This window comes from Carettochelys insculpta, chromosome 16, assembly GCF_033958435.1.
Source record: "Carettochelys insculpta isolate YL-2023 chromosome 16, ASM3395843v1, whole genome shotgun sequence".
NCBI classification, from domain to species: Eukaryota; Metazoa; Chordata; order Testudines; family Carettochelyidae; genus Carettochelys; species Carettochelys insculpta.
In genome coordinates, this window is record NC_134152.1 from 23,790,593 (window position 1) to 23,809,554 (window position 18,962).

The 18,962-nt window shown below is 44.2% G+C and overlaps 1 pseudogene; it reads right to left on the bottom strand.

Annotated features, from left to right (window-relative positions):
- Positions 1-3,293: 3,293 nt before the first annotated feature.
- Positions 3,294-8,127, bottom strand: LOC142021861 (uncharacterized; annotated as a pseudogene).
- Positions 8,128-18,962: the final 10,835 nt, after the last annotated feature.

An 18,962-nucleotide genomic window follows, 5' to 3' on the forward strand; every position in this document is an offset into this window, starting at 1 on the left:
TTTTTCACTGCCAGAGTGGTGTAAAGTAGTCTTATTGTACATGAGAATCAATCATGTATCTTCATGTCTAAGAATACAATTACACATGCAAAATTCATACAGGACTACATGCCTAATCTGCACAGTTACTGCTACTGTAATGCAAATCAGGCACGTGTACAATTCACAACTGTATCATATTAGCCATTTGTGGGTGAAGAAGCCACCCCAACTAGCCTGTAGCAATGCAAAATGTGAAACCAAGCTTTGGCTGATGCCACTCAGGGCTCTGTTGCAGCCTTTGGCAGTACCTCCCCCACCCTTGGCATTAATTTGTGATCTTACACAGGGCTCCCTTTGTTACCACAATGTCTGCCTCAGAATCCTCACCTGTTATGGTGAGGGACCAAGTAGCTGAACGACAGCTGGGACCCTTACTGTGGCAGTGTTTCTCCTTGGTAGATCTGCCCATAATGGAATCAAAGTTGGAGTGAAGACCAGGTCAGACTCAAGGCTCTTTATTGCCAGGTCTGTGTTTACAAGCTGGAGCAAAGCAACGGAGAACATATGTATAAATCCACTCCATTATGAGACCAGCGACTGTGAGCACTGTCAACAGGGAGGGCAGCTGTAGCAACCATTCTCACACTTGCATCTGCATCATCTATGTCCAAATGCCAGGCAGAAGGAACTCCATACAAGATCCACTGGTGTCCTTGCTTGTGCGCAAAGGTCAATGAGGGAGCTTGGTGAGGCTACCAGCTAAGTGGGAATTTAACATGTGGTGACGTGTTTAATTTCCTTGGCATAAATAACATTTTCTGTTAATGTACGTTCAATGAGTCAGGCATTGCTAACTAAAAATAAAGGTGTGTGGAGTTTGTGTGGGATGGAGACTATATTGGGGTCCAAAATAAAACACCCATGAATGTGTGGGATAGCAGACACGTGTGAGTCTACTAAGCAGAGGGGACCGATATTAGCCTGGCTTCTAAAATGTCAGCTCAGCAGTAATCTGGGCAGCAGAAGCCAGTCATGTTTAATACCTACGACAATAGCTATTGGGAACTGGGAATGTTACTGGACATTCTCTCTCTATGCCAGAACCAAGTATCTAGATTCTAATTCAGAGCAATGTCTAAAAAGAGGGATCTGGCACAACCAGTGCTTTGTTTGTGATGGTACGTGCCAGTACAGGATACTGGCACCTTTTTTCAGAGCATCAAGCCTTGCCAGCAGCCCAAGCTATGGGAACCCCTGTTAGGGGGGTGGGGAACATGGCAGCCCTGTGGCTGGGAGCTGGATGGGGCATGAAGCCCTGCCAGCAGCCGCTGCCAAGGGAACCCTGGTCAGGGGGACCCCAGCAGCCCCTTGGTGTGTAGCTGACTGGGGTGTGGAGCCCCAGCAGCAGCCCCAGCCACAGCAACCCTGGCTGGGGGGTGTCCCTAGCAGCACTACAATGCGGAGGCAGCTGGGGCATGGAGTACCGACACCTCTTTTTTTTTTACTTAAAAAGCACTGGGCACAACTAAACACCTAGGTGGCCTTAAAAGGAGAACGTCTTTATGAGCTGCTTCCTAAAACATCACACTACACTGCATCTGTGATATAGCTTTATAAACTGTCAAGATAACCATGTACCTCTTCAAACAAGATTTAGAAGTTGTCATCACGTTGGGCAGTTTTTAAGACAGCCGCTGAAGATAAGTATACATAGCACAGGCAAAGGATAATATCATATTTTGATATGATTTCATCAACAAGGGTTTATTAGTTTGAAAACTGCTTTTAATTACTGATGACGCTGCTAATCCTCCTCTGCTTTATTTAGCCCAATGGGAATTTTCAAGAGGCAGTGTTTTAATCCTTTCTGATACAACTTCTTGGCATATATAGTTCATCTTTCTCCACTGACAGGGTGTCCTAAAATGCAAAAACAAAACAAAAAAAAAACAGTTTGGATGTACAGAAGAATCACTTGGATCTGTTCCTGTGCACTTAGCAGGAAATAAATTTTTCAGCAAAGCTTCTGTTAACAGTGCAACCAGCCAGTATAATCTCTTGTGATAAATTGTAGTCAGTTTAGAATTGTCATGAGGAACATATGCATAGGCGTGTTCAGTGGTAAAGCAGAAGAGTCCACATGGGTCACACAGAGTCTTTCTCCAGTGCTGGATCATCTATTAACATCCTTACTTCCATCAGGTTAAGAGAAACAAAAACCAGACAGCCAGACCCTCAGATGACCTAAACTGGCACAGCCCTATTCACGCCTGCTGACAGCATTTCCAGGTCCCAGCACAGAACTGTCAGTTCGCCCCCATGCTGTGCCCACAGTCCACCTGACATTTGGGCAGTGCTGTGCCTGCACTGGCTGGTGCCCAGCAAGCTGCTGTGTTTGCTTTTCTGGTATGGCGAGGGCTTGCATATGCTTGTCTAGCTTCCTTCGCCACACTGGGAGTGCCTAGAAGCCTGCAGCCCACCTGGGCTACGTCTACACGTGCACCCAACTTCGAAATAGCTTATTTCGATGTTGCGACATCGAAATAGGCTATTTCGATGAATAACGTCTACACGTCCTCCAGGGCCGGCAACGTCGATGTTCAACTTCGACGTTGCTCAGCCCAACATCGAAATAGGCGCAGCGAGGGAACGTCTACACGCCAAAGTAGCACACATCGAAATAAGGGAGCCAGGCACAGCTGCAGACAGGGTCACGGGGCGGACTCAACAGCAAGTCGCTCCCTTAAAGGGCCCCTCCCAGACACACTTTCATTAAACAGTGCAAGATACACAGAGCCAACAACTAGTTGCAGACCCTGTATATGCAGCACGGACCCCCAGCTGCAGCAGCAGCAGCCAGAAGCCCTGGGCTAAGGGCTGCTGCCCACGGTGACCACAGAGCCCCGCAAGGGCTGGAGAGAGAGTATCTCTCAACCCCCCAGCTGATGGCCGCCATGGAGGACCCCGCTATTTCGATGTTGCGGGACGCGGATCGTCTACACGTCCCTACTTCGATGTTGAACGTCGAAGTAGGGCGCTATTCCCATCCCCTCATGGGGTTAGCGACTTCGACGTCTCGCCGCCTAACGTCGATTTCAACTTCGAAATAGCGCCCAACACGTGTAGACGTGACGGGCGCTATTTCGAAGTTACTGCCGCTACTTCGAAGTAGCGTGCACGTGTAGACGCAGCTCTGGTGATTTAAAAGGGCCTTGAGGCTCCTGGCTCCTTTTAAATTGCCTGGGCCCCTGGGCAATTGCTGCCCTCCCTGCTGCTACCCAAGGCCTAGTAGTAGCAAGCCTCTTCCACTCCTACATCTTGGAGCAAAGGCTATTGACAACCATTTGCCAGCCTCTCCCATGTCCTGGGTAATCTTTTCCACTTCTCCACTTTTCCAGTTCTGACCAGGTGTATCTCATCTTTTTAGTGCCTGCCTTCAGGTCTCTATGGCAGGTGTTTCTTGGGTGCCCTCTTTTTTCCTTTTTCTTTGTGGGTTCCAACTTAAGGCTTGTCTTGTGATTTTGGTGGTTGGTTTTCTAAGGGTATGTCTAATCCATCGCCATCTTCTCTTCCTGATTTCTTCTTCAGCAAGAAGTTGGTGCATCTATTGCCACAGGTCTTGGTTGTTGATGGTGTATGGCCAGTGGATCTGGAGGATTTTACAGAGGCAGTTATTGATAAACATCTGGATTTTTTAGACAGTCCTCTTTGTTGTTCTCCAAGCTTCTTCTCTACACAGTAGGACTGATTTGACATTGGAGTTGAATACCCTGATCTCAGTCTGAGTTCTGAACTGCTTAGAATTCCAGATGTTTTTCATGAGGAGAAAAGCTGTTCTTGCTTTCCCAATCTGTGCTCTCACATCAGCATAGATGCCCTCCTCTTTATCAATGATGCTGCCCAGGTATATGAAGACCTCAATTTCTTCCAGTGCCCTGCTGCCAGGTATAACTGGCTCTGTGCTCATGATGTTGATTTTCAAGGTATTAGTTTTTCCCTTGTGGGTGTTCAAGCCAACTGTATATGAGATGTCGGCAAGGTGTGTCATCTTCTCTTGCATCTGTTGGTGGCTGTGGGGCAGAAGTGCCAGATTGTCAGTGAAGTCCAGGTCATCCAGTTGGGTCCACAGTGTTCACTGGACCCCATTTCTTTTCTCTGTTGTTGTCATCTTCCTAAGCCAGTCTATCACCAGGAGAAAGAGGAATGGTGACAAGCAGCCTTGTCAGACTACAGTCTTCACTTCGAAGCTCCTTGTGAACTGTCCCCTGTGGTAGATTTTGCAGGTCATTCCTTCATAAGAGTTCTTAATGAGGCTGACTAACGCTGAAGCAACTTCCAGAGGGCTTCCCTGTGTATGCTGTCGAAGGCTTTCTCGTAGTCGATGAAGTTGATGTAAAGTGGCGAATTCCATTCTACAGATTGTGCCAATGTGATTTGTAATGTTGAGTTCTGGTCTTTCTGGTCTCTCAGCTCTGGGTCCACTGTGTTTTTCTTTCTTTATGGGATGACTCTGTTGAAGATCTTTCCTGGCACTGACAGAAGTGTGATTCCTCTATAGTTCTCATAGATGCTGAAGCTGCTCTTCTTTGGGCTCTTGATGATGTCGCCTTCCTTCCAGTCTGCTGGTATATCCTCTTCTTCCCAGATCTTCTCAAACAGGGGAAACAGCATCTCTACTGTGGTACTGATGTCCACTTTGAGGGCTTCCACAGAAATGTCATCTGGGCCCGCAGCTTTACCATTTTTTGCTTTCAATTTGGCCTTCCTGATCTCCTCTCTAGTCGGTTTGCCACAGTTTATTGGAAGCTTGATTTCTGCTGCTTTGGTGTCAGGTGGATTTTCTGGGGCTGGGTTGTTGAGAAGCTCTTTGAAATGTTCTGCCCATCAGTTCAGTTGCTGCTCTGTCCTTACAATCGCCTGTCCCTCTTTGTCTTTGACTGGTAGTTCGAGTCTGCTGCATTTTCCCGAAAGCTTCTTTGTAGTGTTGTATAACTTTCATGTTTCCTCTTGCTGCTGCAGCTTCTGCTTCTTCCACCAGATTTTCAAAGAAATTCTGCTAATTCTTCTTAACACACTTCTTCACACCCCCCCGCCCCCGGTTGACTTATTCTTCCTTTTCTGCTGCCTTTGCTGCTCTGGTGCAGCTGGTGTTAACTACCTCTTTCTTGCACTTCCTTTTTTGGGTCTTACACGTTGTTTCTGCTGAGATCCATTCATTTTTTTGGGATTTTTGTGGTCCAACTACTTCTCGGCAGGTTGCTGTTATTGTTTCCTTCACTTGTTGCCATCAACGGTTTAGATCTGTGTCTTCATCGTACAGATCTTGTAGAACCTGGAACTTGCTGGTCAATGTAAGTCAATACCGTTCCTATGTCTTTGTATCTTTCAAGAGGCTGATGTTGTATCTCTGACTTCTGGTTGCTATTTTTGGCATGGTCTTCTTTAGCTTCAGTTTCAGTTTGGAAACCAATAGATGGTGGCCTGATGCTACATTGGCATTTCTCTTCACTTGTACATCATGCGGTGATCTTCTGAATTTTTTTGATATACAGGGAGGGTCAATCTGGTTCTCTGTTAAGTGATCTGGAGAGACCCAAGTTGCTTTGTGAACTCTTTTGTGAGGGAACACACTGCCTCTGATGACATGGTTGTTAAGGGCAAAGATATCTACAAACCTTACTCCATTTTTGTTCATATCTCCCAGTCTATGAGGGCCTCTTCACAGCCAGTGTTGTCTGCTCCAATTTTGGCATTGAAGTCTCCCATCATAATGTTCATCTCTCCATCATGTAGTTTGTCAAGTACATCTTGCAGTCTATCGTACAAGTCATCTTTTGCTTCTTCACTGTGATAATTTGGTGGTGCCTAGCAGTGATGATATTCATCTTGACTTTTTTTTTTTTAGTTCTGAATGAGACTGTTATCATTCTTGGCCCATGGATTCGTTGTCCAATCAATGCCTTGTGTGCTTCTTTTGATAATGTTAAGTGCCATGCCTTCTGTATGTGGAGCATTTTCATTTTCATGCCCTGAGTACAGTAGCATCTCTCCCATTGGCAATGTTAGTTGTCCTGAGTTTAGCCATCTGGTCTGACTGAGTCCAAGCACTGCATGCTTATAGGCTGCTTGGACTTCAGCTGAGGATTCCCTACAAGCACGTGGAGAGAGGGTTCAGACTCAGTATATGGTGCAGATTTGATGATCAGGGCACAAACTGAGACTTTGGTGAACTAAATCTAAGCTTTTGGGATCTCAGTCTTTTCCTTACTGAGTTTGTGTGGACTGAACTGTTCAAATTTTACTTTCAGGTTTCTTTTTGCTTATGTTTACTGTAGCTATGGAAATTGTGTCTGGGTTATAAAATAGCTGTGTTCTGTTGTAAAATTTAGATTATTTGTTTCTTCATAAAATTTTATAAAGTTATTTAATTAAATTCATTTCTTTAGTTTCTTTTGGAATTTGAATGTAGGGAGGCTGACACTAGGCAATACTCTGGGTCTCCTGTATGGTATGGCAGTGGGAGTGTGGTTTTTAGGCACTGGAGATGGGCAGTGAAGTCTAGCCTACCCAAGGTTACAACTACAGAGCTACAGTTCATTTGCAAATTTGAGACTATCAGTCAAGGATTGAACAAAGACTGGGAATGGCTGGTTAACTATAAAAGCAGTTTCTTCTCTCCTGGTGTTCACACCTCCACATCACCTGCTGGAAGAGGGCCACATCCTCAGTGACTGAACTGACCTCGTCAGCTCTGGCCTTCTTCTTGACTGGGACTCCCTTATTTTCTGAGCCTCTATATTTAAGAGCTACCTCTGGAATCTCCACTACATGCTTGTGATAAAGTGGGTCTTTGCCCACGAAAGCTTATGCTCCAAAAACATCTGTTAGTCCATAATGTGCCCCAGGACTTTTTGTTGGCTTTAATTTCTTGAAACTCCAGAATAATCCTGGAAGGGTGACAAATATACCAGTATATGATTGAAGATGAACGTGTCCTATAAGTAAAAAGACTTTATTTCAAAATTCTGACAGCACCTCTTCCTCTCACTATTAACTAAAACAGGGATCAGGGAGGAAGCTTGTAATAAAAGCATCTGAGTCAAGCAGGGAATATACGTAAGCTTAAAAGGGTTTGATTTTTTTAAAATAGATTTCAGTAGATAACATCAGGGACTTGAGCCATAAGCTTCCATGTCAGATCCAGTTTCTGAATACTCTTAAAAGTCAGGATTTTAAATTGGTATTTGTTTTCCAAGCTAGTGATTAAAAACACAATTTGTCAACTAGAAGTTGTTATTAACTCCATATTTGTTGTCTGTAGAAAGTAAGATTCTTACGAGTCAAATAAAATCAGAATTAGTTGATGATCATAACATTTTTTTCTGTTGTGTGGTGGTCATTTTGTTCAGATTCTATGGTGGGTGGTATCCTGTACATTTGTTGATAGAAACATTTATCACTTGATAGTTTGAACTGACAGCAAAAGAAGCATCAGTTCTTTACCAGCACTTCTTGTAGTTATAGGGACATTTTTGGGATGTTCTTAAATGGAGAGGGAAGTTGACATTTATCAATATTTACTGAATAAAATCAGATCTTGCATATCCGGCTTCACCATGGGGAGCAAGGATAACCATCTTGAAGAATACATTTAATTTCTTGCAGTTGAAGAGCAGCTACTCAATCAGCATGGGATCATTGATTTTTCACAGAATGCACTGACACAGGCATGGGGTACGTGAGTAATTCCAATCACATGAGCAGTCCCACTCATGTACCTGTTTACATGATTGTGTAGCCAGAGTTGTACAGTGCAGCATTGCAGATGGGCAGCCATCATTCTCTGTGCACGCCCTTGGGGGTGAGTGGGGGCTCTGTTGTGGCCTGCCTTAGGCCTTGTCTACAATCACCCCCCTTTCTCCCCATCCATTTAACCTACATAATTTCAGCTATGCAAATAGCATAGCGGAAGTCAACATACTTATCGTGGTGTCTCCCATTTGGTAAGGTCAGCCAGAGGGCTACTTTCCTATGGACCCCAGCTGCTCTTCTGATCCTGGTGGAGTACCAGTGTGGACAGGAGAGTGCTCTGAGATTGATTGATCCAATAAATCGAGAGCTGGTAGGTTGCTGTGGTGAATCCATTGCCGTAACATCGATCCACTGCATAGTGGAGACAAGCCCTTAGTTTCAGAGCTGCTGGTGGTGCTGCTGCATCCCCTGGCTTGAAAAGGCTTCCATTATATGCAGGGTTGACAGGTTGGGTTGATGGCTCTCAGCCCCTCCTGCTATACAAATTGCTCCAGCCCCCCTGCTGAGTTTCCTCTCAGGAATGAAGTAAGAGTGAGGTCACTTAAGCAGCCCACTCAAGACTACGTCAAGCACTCTATTTTACATCTGTGTAGCTCCCTTTGACAAAGCCCCTGAAAAAAAGCCCCCACACAAGGGTTTAAAGGCTCTTATCTTGGTCCCACATAACACATAAGAGGCCCCAAACAAGTCTTGAGCTTCCAGCAGCTCCTTGCTGTGCTGTGAGACCTCAGGCTGCTCAGCTCTGGAGTTTTTCTCCTGTTTGTTCACTGTCTCTCTGGCAGCTCCTATCCAGTGATCAGCAGCAAGTCCAATAGCCTGGGTTAACAGGCACAGGCTCACAACACTGAACATAGCTGTGCAAATGTAAGAGATTGGGTTGGAGTTCCACTCTCGGCTCCAGACTGAACCATGTCCACACAGCTAGTTTTAGCACCAACTTCACGTTGTTTTTGCAGATACAGACTAACACAGCTGCCCCTCTGAAAGATAAGGTAGTTGAATTCATGATTTTTGCTTGGTTCATCTTAGAATTCTTTAACTATAAATGTATGACACAAGTGTACCTATCTGAGTTATCAATAGAACACTAGGATAACTGGAATGACCTCAGAAAATGAAAGCAGAATTTTAAAAGGCCACAAGGCTTTTTAACTATAAATGTGAAAAGACAGGAGCAAAGTCTAATGTTGAACACAAAGAACAACTCTCTAGAGAAAAGCTGCTGACTTCTTTAAAAAGTAGTTTGACAATGATAGAAAAAGTCTTATTTTAGAGGTTTATTTATTAATTTTAACTGGTTACTTTAAAAATCCAAAACTAACAATGATTCCTTTTCATCACCTCAGCAGACTGCAGAGTCTAAAGATCATCCAGGATCAGAAGGCTTCTGTTCATGAATAGACCTTTCCATGTCCTTTTTAGTAATAGTAATTGACTCTTTGAATGGGGCAGAAACAGTTCACCAAGCAATCAAAATGTTCGAAGACTCTAATGGATTAAGGTGCTCTGATTACCATAGTGATGAGAAAGAAAGATCACGAGCACTGAAGACAGGGTGGGTGCTGACACACACTCCTGACATGCAGAGCTAATAGTGAAGCACAACTACATTGCAATTTTTTTCCTGCCACAACAGAACAGCAGTGATATCTACATGCCCACATGTACCTGTCACAGGGCTAGCCTTTTAAAAGAGTCAGATCATAACCAGCCTATGTGAAGGGAATGAGCTAACCCAGATCCATCGGGGCACAGTGAACTGCTTAAGTAGCTGGAAGACAAGTAACCAAGGAAGGAACACACAAGCCTTATAAAAGGCTTGGGAGAGCTCAGCTGTGGGTGGGGAAGCTCCTGAAGAAAAGAACAGCATGACAGAAGAAAGTAAGCTTTTAAGCCATGTCTATATGATCACTTGTATCAGTCAGGGATGTAAAAAAGCACTCACCCAAGTGATAGCGGTTTCACTAGCATAAATGGGAATATGCACAATGCTGTGTGAGTGGGAAAGCTTTGCCCACGGTCATAGGTACTGCTGCTTGGAGACGGTGATTTAGTCATGTCAAAGGGAGAGCATAAAGTGGCTATATGAGAGATCTTATAGCAGTGAACTGCATCAAGTCTCAATAGTGGACACAGCTGTAGTGAGTTGAACTAGGCAAAAGTTTTCCAAGTCAGGCAACCTGGGAAGGACCCTAAACAAGCAGGAGAAAGCTTGCAAAAAGCTCTCTAGGTAGGCAGATGTGGCAGAGTGTCACTGCACAGCAAGCAGTAGTGAGTCTCAGAGGTCTGCAAACTGAGGCCTTGTCTACACCAACCTTTACTGTTGGTCTGCTTCAGCTACATACCTACCATGATGTCTTCCACATAGTAAGGTCAATGGGGGCTCCTCCCCCGCCAATGCCAGCTACCCTTCTCTTTTTCCTGGGGTACTGGCATCGATGGGAGCATGTTCAGAGATCAATTTAATGCATCTTCAATGATGCCATAAATTCATGCCAGATGGATTGATCCCTACCAGGTCAGTCCTCAGCATAGTGAAGACATACCCTCAGGCTTGTGGTATGGTGCTAAAACTAAAAACAATGAGAAGTCCTGTGGCACCTTATAGACTAAGAGACAACTATCTGTTGATATCTGTTAGTCTATAAGGTGCCACAGGACTTCTCATTGTTTTTACTTCATCTTTGAGGTTTTAAAAATGTGGCTCCAGATCTGAATCTTGTGGCTTAAATCCATACTATCAGAAAACAAAATAAAACACGCCTCCAACTCCCAGAGGTACACAGTCCTTGGACATATCAACTTCCAGTCCACTGTCTCTTCATTCTGAGGTTATCTTCCTTCTACTGACATGTAACCCCAGAGCTGGCAAATTTCCTTCTTGTCCTGCCTCTGTCGCCTTTATCTTGACTCACCTCTTTCCAGATTTTGGCTAGCTGGCATTGCAGCAACTTGAATGCTATGGAGGGTAACGTCTGGGGAGGGAAAAAGGAAAACAAGATCCAAAGACACCAGTAATTCAAAGTGCCATCCATCGCTGACAGTACTTTTCCTCTCAGGTACATTCCTTCTGATCTTGAATTCTTGATCTTTCTCCCAAGTGTGGCAGCTAACCTCATAGAATCATAGAATATGAGGACTGGAAGGGACCTCGAGAGGCCATCAAGTCCAGCACCCTGCCCCAATGGCAGGACCATATAATTAGATAACTAGACGGCAGCAATCATCTGTATTGCTGCAACTCAGCCTGTTGCCCTCTATCAGTGATGCAAGGAGGCAGATACGTTCCAGTATGTCATATCAACAAGTTATTTTTAGCTGGTACAGCGTACTGGAAAAACTCCCTACTGGGATGCTTTTCCTATCCCTCCACTGTCTGCTGTGCCTCTGTGTACAGGGCTGGAGTCTGCTGGGAGTACTACAGCAGCTGGAAAAAAGCATAGCTGCCAGCCCCCTCCCTCCTAGCCTTGCACTTAGAGAAGCCACAGCTCTGTAGAAATGCAGAAGTGGCAGAACTGGGAGGGGCAGCAGAGAAAGGAGCAGAACTACCAGCATCTCCTCCAGCTGCTGTTCAGCTCCCTATGCTTCGGGTAGTCTGAAGTCCTGGTTCAGGAGCAGGACAGAGTCATGTTAGGAGGTCATGTGCCTCACCGCTTAGCTGGTGTGCCCTCTGACTTCCTGTCCGGGTAAGACCTTTAGTTTACTTGCCCCACTGCTCTCAGTTTCTGACACACTGTTCCCTCAGGGTCCTCTCTGAATTTGAGAGCATTTTCCACGTGAAAGCACGGTTTATGGACTGGGTCTAAACCTGAATCCTTTAGTCATACTAAACTTTCATTGAAATTTGAGGGGTAGAAGGATGGTCTCATGGAATAGGACTCAGGTGATTTGGGCTCAGTTTCTCGCTTAGTCTTAGGCTAGGTTTACACTGCCTGCGGAAGATCAAACGCTTAGGTTTGATCTTCTGTGGAGTGGTTTTGCACATGCGTAAAATGGCGAATTCTGGGGTCAATGTCAACCGCAGAACTCCTTAGCTGTGTCTACACGTGCACGCTACTTCGAAGTAGCGGCACTAACTTCGAAATAGTGCCCGTCGTGGCTACACGCGTCGGGCGCTATTTCGAAGTTAACTTCGACGTTAGGCGGTGAGACGTCGAAGTCCCTAACCTCATGAGGGGATCGGAATAGCGCCCTACTTCAACGTTCAACGTCGAAGTAGGGACCGTGTAGACGATCTGCGTCCCGCAACGTCGAAATTGCCAGGTCCTCCATGGCAGCCATCAGCTGGGGGGTTGAGAGATGCTCTCTCTCCAGCCCCTGCGGGGCTCTATGGTCACTGTGTGCAGCAGCCCTTAGCCCAGGGCTTCTGGCTGCTGCTGCGGCAGCTGGGGATACATGCTGCAGGCACAGGGTCTGCAACCAGTTGTCGGCTCTGTGTATCTTGTGTTGTTTAGTACAACTGTGTCTGGGAGGGGCCCTTTAAGGGAGCGGCTTGCTGTTGAGTCCTCCCTGTGACCCTGTCTGCAGCTGTGCCTGGCACCCTTATTTCGATGTGTGCTACTTTGGCGTGTAGACGTTCCCTCGCAGTGCCTATTTCGATGTGGTGCTGCGCAACGTCGAAGTTGAACATCGATGTTGCCAGCCCTGGAGGATGTGTAGACGTTATTCTTCGAAATAGCCTATTTCGATGTTGCTACATCGAAATAAGCTATTTTGATGTAGGCTTCACGTGTAGACGTAGCCCTTGTGAGCCACAAGTATTCAGGAATGTCGATGGGAGGAGTGCTCCCGTCAAATTCTGCAGTGAGGACAGGGACCAATGCTGACAGCTGCAAAATCGCTTTTAGGTACGCAATTGCTGTACCTAAAAATTGCGTGGCAGCCATCGACATTCCTGGTAAGTGTAGACGTAGCCTAAGGTAAATCCCTTAGGCTATGGTTACACTGACCTGAACTGCTGGTAGCAGTATGCAAATGGGTGGTCTCGAAAATGCAAATGGCTGCTCATTTGCATATTTGCTTGCTGGCAGAGGCTGCTGCGAACAGAAAAAAAGCAGTGTAAATGTGGTTCTGCCAGCAAAGCCCCCACACTTTGTCAGAAGCCTCTTATGCCTGGAAAAAAATCAGGCATAAGAGGCTTCCAATGGGGTGGGGTGTTGCTGACAGAAGCATGCTTACACTGCTTTTTTTCTGTTGCCAGAAGCCTCTGCCAGCAAGCAAATATGCAAATGAGCAATCATTTGCATTTTTGAGACCACCTATTTGCATACTGCGGCTGGCAGTTCAGGTCAGCGTAACCATAGCCTTTCGCTTTCAGGCTACGTCTACACAGCAGCCCTATTTCAAAATAAATTATTCCAGAATAACTACTTTGAAATAGGACTGTTGCACACAAAAATGTGTTTTGAAAGAGCACTTAGCTATTTTGAAATAAACAGTCTTCATACATAGCACTCATTTCAAAATCGCACTATTTTTTGAAATAACTCTTTTGAAATTAGGTGCTGTTAAGACAGGGAGTAGTGCTTATTTCAAAATAGCTATTTGGAAATAAGTGCTGTCCTGCATCTTAACAAGACCTATTTCAAAATAGGCACTATTCCTCCTGCAATGAGGTTTACTGACTTTGAAATAAAGCACATGGTAGTTCGAATTTATTTCAAAATAGCGTGTGCATAGTGTAGATGACAGCTGAAGATCTCTGTTCTGTTAAGGAAACCAATTTGATATAAACTAACACTTTGTTCGTGTAAGCAAATTGGTTCCCTTAACATTTAACATTATAATCCAGCCATGGAAATTTGCAGCTAGAGCTTTCTTTTTCTTGGAATGGGTTAATTCTGCAATCTGTTGAGGATTCTGCTGAGTTTAGGGTTGCAGTCCATCCAGTTTTCACCTGGAGAGTCTGGTTTTCAGCTTGTTTGGCTGCCATTTAACAATCCCTGATGTTCGTTTTTTTTGCTGTGGGGCAGGGGAAGAGGTGAGAAAGGGCTGAGCCTTGCAGGGAAAGAAGTGGAGAATGGGGTGGAGTGTTGATGGAAGAGGTGGAGTGATGTTGGGCCTTGGGGGGAAGAGACAGAACAGAGATCATCAGCTCCTTGGGGGGTCCAGTTACCAGCCATCAGAAAGAGAGCACCCTGAGTTTGTGTGCTTCATAATAGAATGGCACGGAGTGATTTCTTCGTGTGGTCTGTGATTCATATTTACTCTACACAATAAAAATTCAGAGGGCCTGATGCTGTCTTGCTTATTCAGCTGAGCAAACCCTGAAAGATATTAAATGTATGCTACAGCCATTGCCTGCAGTGAGACCATTGCTTGAGTAAGTACTGAATAAAAATTTATTTGTCTCATCCTTTGATTTTATTGGTTCTATTAGTGTAAGTTAGGACTCAGGATCTGGCCTAAAATAGGGTAATAGTTTTTCTGAGTTCTTTTTAAAGCATTACTAGGTCTTTATACATGGCGATTTCAGCACTCGTTTGATTAGCTATTTTCTTACTATGCAGTAAACCCTCGAAATACGCAGCTTCAAGTTGTGCGTAACTCCCTTTGACACACGTTAAGCACAACTTGAAGCTGCTCTGCAGCTGTCAGCCTGGATAGCTGGAAGTGGGCCACATCCTTCCTGACTGAATTGACTTTGTCATCTCTGGCCTTCCTCTTGACTGGGTCTCCCTCCTTTCCATGAGCCTGTATAATTAGACCTGCCTCTGGAATCTCCACTACATGGCATCTGACAAAGTGTTTCTTTGCCCACGAAAGCTTATGCTGCAATAGATCTGTTAGTCTATAAGGTGTCCCAGGACTTCTCCTTCCTGCATAGCCACCTCATTCTGTTGCATATACAGGAATGAAGCAATTGAGAATTAGGCGCTCTGTGTCTTTTTGCTCAGCTGTAAAGTAGAAATGATAATATTACATACCTGTCAGTGGTGCCATGAGTCTTAATTAACAAACATTTGTAAAGCAATTTGAGATCCTTGGAGAGTATTGGAAAAGTGGAAAGTATTTACTCAAGTAAAATAAAATATGTTAATCCAACAATAGAAAGTACTTTGCACTTCTGTTGCAAAATGTAGTGCAAATATTTCAGATTGCTTCAGAGATATTGATTAATTTAATCTTGCAACACTCCTGCCTGGGGCTGGGAAGTATGATGCCCATATTACAGATGGAGAAACTGAGTCAGGTAGCCTAAGTGACTTGCTCACAATCACATAGTTCATCTCAAGGAGAGCTGATAAAATAACCCAGCACACATGACTCTCAGTTCTGTGCTCTGGTTGCTAGCCAACACTCCTTCCAAATGAATAACAATATCAGAGGCATTTAAGAAAATCTGCCAGAAATAAAACACTCCACATCCCTCAGTTGATCCAATTATCTCTCTCTAAAAAAAGGTTTTTAACACTTCCCACACATAACAGCAATGTGGTGATGTAACACTGCATAATCAAGAAACAGGAGGCTGTGCTATTAGGTAATGTGTATCCCATTCTGTGTATGAGATTTTTTTGTTTCATTTTAATAAATATACATGTTTGGAAATGTTTAATTTTTAAGTATTGTCTCAACAATTTGTGATAATATTACTCATTCTATTAGTTGCTACAAATGTCTCACGGCAGAAATATTTGTAGGTAGATTGTACTGTTCTGTATGATGGTAGTTAAAAGGGTAAATTGTTCATCTTTGTCACTCTGATATTTATTTTTCTAAAGGCAGAGAGCATTGTGGGCAAGTAGTTGAAGTATGGGACTGGAAGATAGATTTCCTGTATTCTGCTCCTGACTGTCAGTGAGTCACTGTGGACTTTATCTTGACTCACAGTGCTTTTCTGCATCACTGTTAGAGAATGGCATTGGGAAATTTTGCCCTCTGACTAGTGCTTCTGAAGATATCCTAGCATAACACCCAGGGTAGTGTTGTAACTTGGCATCTTATTGTTTTAAAGTCCTGACATTCATTTATGGTAGGTGGATTGTGAAATACATGTGTCTGCTGTAGCTAAGAAACGCTACTTTTTGTTAACAGATCTTGTGCTCCAAAATATCTTAGTCTATAAGGTGCCACAGGATTTCTTGTTGTTCTGGAAGCTACAGACTAACACGGCTACCCCTCTGATACTTTTTGTTGTTTCACCAATGAGAACACCCTTAAATTGTAATCTTATGGAAGTGCAACAGATATATCTATAATCCCCTGGATAAAAGGTGATTGGTACATTAGCTATGCATACACAGATATATAGTAGATGCGGTTTTTTTTTTTACATTTGCAGTGGTAGTACTGGAGCATGGATAATAATGATAAAAATATAGAATCAATGTAAGAGAGGGAGACAGAAGGGACACAATTCAAATGTCTTTGTGAGACAACAAGCTCTCAGTGATAACTGATAAAGGAGTCACAAGAATATCCTGGTTCTGGTGTGTATATTCTGGTTACCAAAGAATGTCATGTAGGTGATAAATGAAAGCCAGGGCCACTCTGGTCCAGTGGTAGGCAACCTGTGGCCTGAGGGTCACATGCAGCCCATCAGGGTTCTGTGTGGCCCCTAGACATTTTGTTTACCATTGCTCATGCACAGGGTTGCCAGATTCCACTAGTTTCTGTCTGTGTCATTTTTTTCGTACCGGTATTACTAAACTGACACATGTAAAGCACAGGCACATGCATGAGGTACATACTGATTGCACACAATACTGACTCTAAAAGCTGTGAGCTCCTTCTGCATCCAATCAAAGCCGTGCTACGGTTCAGTTGGCATACCTGGCAAATTGTAAGTCTGTCCCACAAAAGCTCATCACCTAATTAATTATTTTGCTAGTCTTTAAAGTGCTACTGGACTGCTTTTTTGTTTTGTTATGTAAGTGTAGTCTGCCTTATCTTGGGAGACTGTCTTCGTTATGACAGTCTTGAGGCCCATTGAGATGAAGAAAGGCCACTCATGCAGCCTACTCATTAGTCTAGGTTGCCCATTGCTGCAATATCATTGTCAAATATGTTTACAGATACTATGTAGAAAGGTGTGTATTTATACTGGAAATGTTTTAAAGTCTGTGTGAAGGCAGGGCTGACAAACAGGTTTTCTAACAATGTTTATTCACCTGTCTGGCAGAATGTAAATGAAGCATTATAAGCGAATACAATGGATGGACATTCACATTTGAACTAAACAGGGAAGAGCACACAGTTAACACAAGCCAGGGGTAGGTTATATTGTCCCAGAGTGCGTACAGTTAGCTTTGGGGATAGGGGCAGTGCTCTATCCGGGAGCTGTGCACTTCCCTGTTGTCCCGGGATAGCCAGGGGAATAGAAAGAAGAGCAAGCGGTGTCCTGATATGCACAGCTGCTGTCCTCTCTGCCCTCCTTAAAAGGCGAACTTAATGAGAGACAAAGAGAATGCCCCTTTTATCTCGCACCTAGAAATTAAACTGGCAGTGTGTTTATATTCATGAAAATGAGATCACAACCAGTTTTGGCTGAAGATGCTGCAAAAAACTTTGCGTGAGAAACATTTCTTTAACATTTCATTAGCCTGTTAAGTTCAGTCTCTACAAAGCATGTTATGATTTTGATTCATATGTAATCTTTTGTTTTCATTTTCCTTACACATTATTTCTAGAACCTTGAACTTTGTAGCCTCCGGGGGAGCTTCCGGAAGGAATTCCTTCTTCCAGAGGCCCCTTCTTCCCAAAAATTTTCAGGAAGAAGGGGCCTCCGGAAGGACTTCCTTCCAGAAGCCCACCCCTGGTGGCCGCGCTTCTACATGGCGTTTTGCAGTCTGGAAGAATGGTCTTCCAGTCTCCAAATCACGTGACATTATGCTAATGAGGTGCAGGAAATTTGCATCCATGCCTCATTAGCATCTTTCGCTCCCTGTATTAGCATGCCACTTCCGAAGGAAGTGGCCTGTGTAGAAATGGCCAAGGTGAGAAGCTGGTCAAAGTTTTGGGTAGTGGGGATATTCCAGTGGGGAACATCAATTGGTGATAACAAAAAGTCCTGTGGCACGTTATAGACTAACAGATATTTTGTAGCATAAGCTTTCGTGGACAAAGACCCACTTCATCAGATGCATGAGCGGGGGAGTGGTTTCAAAGGGGTATTTAAAGAGTGGGGTCCCAGTAAGAGGGAGGCCAGAGCTGACAAGGTCTATTCAGTCAGAGTGGAAAAGGCCCATTACCAGTAGTATGTACAAAGAGAGGAAAAAACAGGCCAGGTAAGAGGCGGGGGGCGGGGTTTGATAAGGCCCATTGTCAGTCTAATGTGGAGATGTTAACACCTGAGGCAGAGACGCTTCCCTCTGAAACCTCCCCCCCCTTTGTTAGTCTTTAAAGTGCTACTTGACTGCTTTTTTTGCTCCAAAATATGGTAGTCTATAAGATGCCACAGCACTTCTTGGTGTTCTCGAAGATACAGACTAACACGGCTACCTCTCTGACAACTGATGATAGGAATTTCTTTCCAGTTTTGTTTATCTATGAAGAATGTACACAGTCCTGTGTTGCTAGGTGCAGAAAAAATCATATTGCTGGAAACAGCTTCTTTTGTTCACACAACGGGAACACTTTTTCACAGTCTGTTTCCCTGACCCAAGAAAATCTCTCTTGAAGTTTCTTCCAGTGTTTGCCACTGCATTTTCATCTACATTTTGTCTCTTTCTGTCTCTCAGTCCTCTTCTGTTCTGTCTTTCTGCACAGTGACACCCACCCTGCCACCCCAAGACAATACTTAGCAAAAGTTACAGTCACATGCTCCTTTTGTTCTAAGTGAAGACTTAACATTTATCTGTGAATATCTGTTAATTGAAGGGTGTGTTTATGAATAGTCTCAGAGGTGTGTGAGTCTCACATTCCCCAGTCAATCTCTGGAAACTAGTATTAAGAAAGGGATTGTATGAAGCCCAAAGAAGCCACCAAAGTGCCAGGAGTTCCACAGACAGGGACCATAGTCCTTGTACGCAGAAAAAAAATTACCCTTTACTAGGGGCCATGGCCTTTGTAAAGGTTGTGCACTGTGTGTGCAAATGGGGTACAAGTCACAATGAGAGTGTTGTATGCCTCTTGCTGCACTTGCTTGTGCAGGTGTAACAGGTGAGACTGATGAGTATTGGGATCCTAATCCTGGGAAGCCAAAAGGATTTACTCCATGTTCCAGC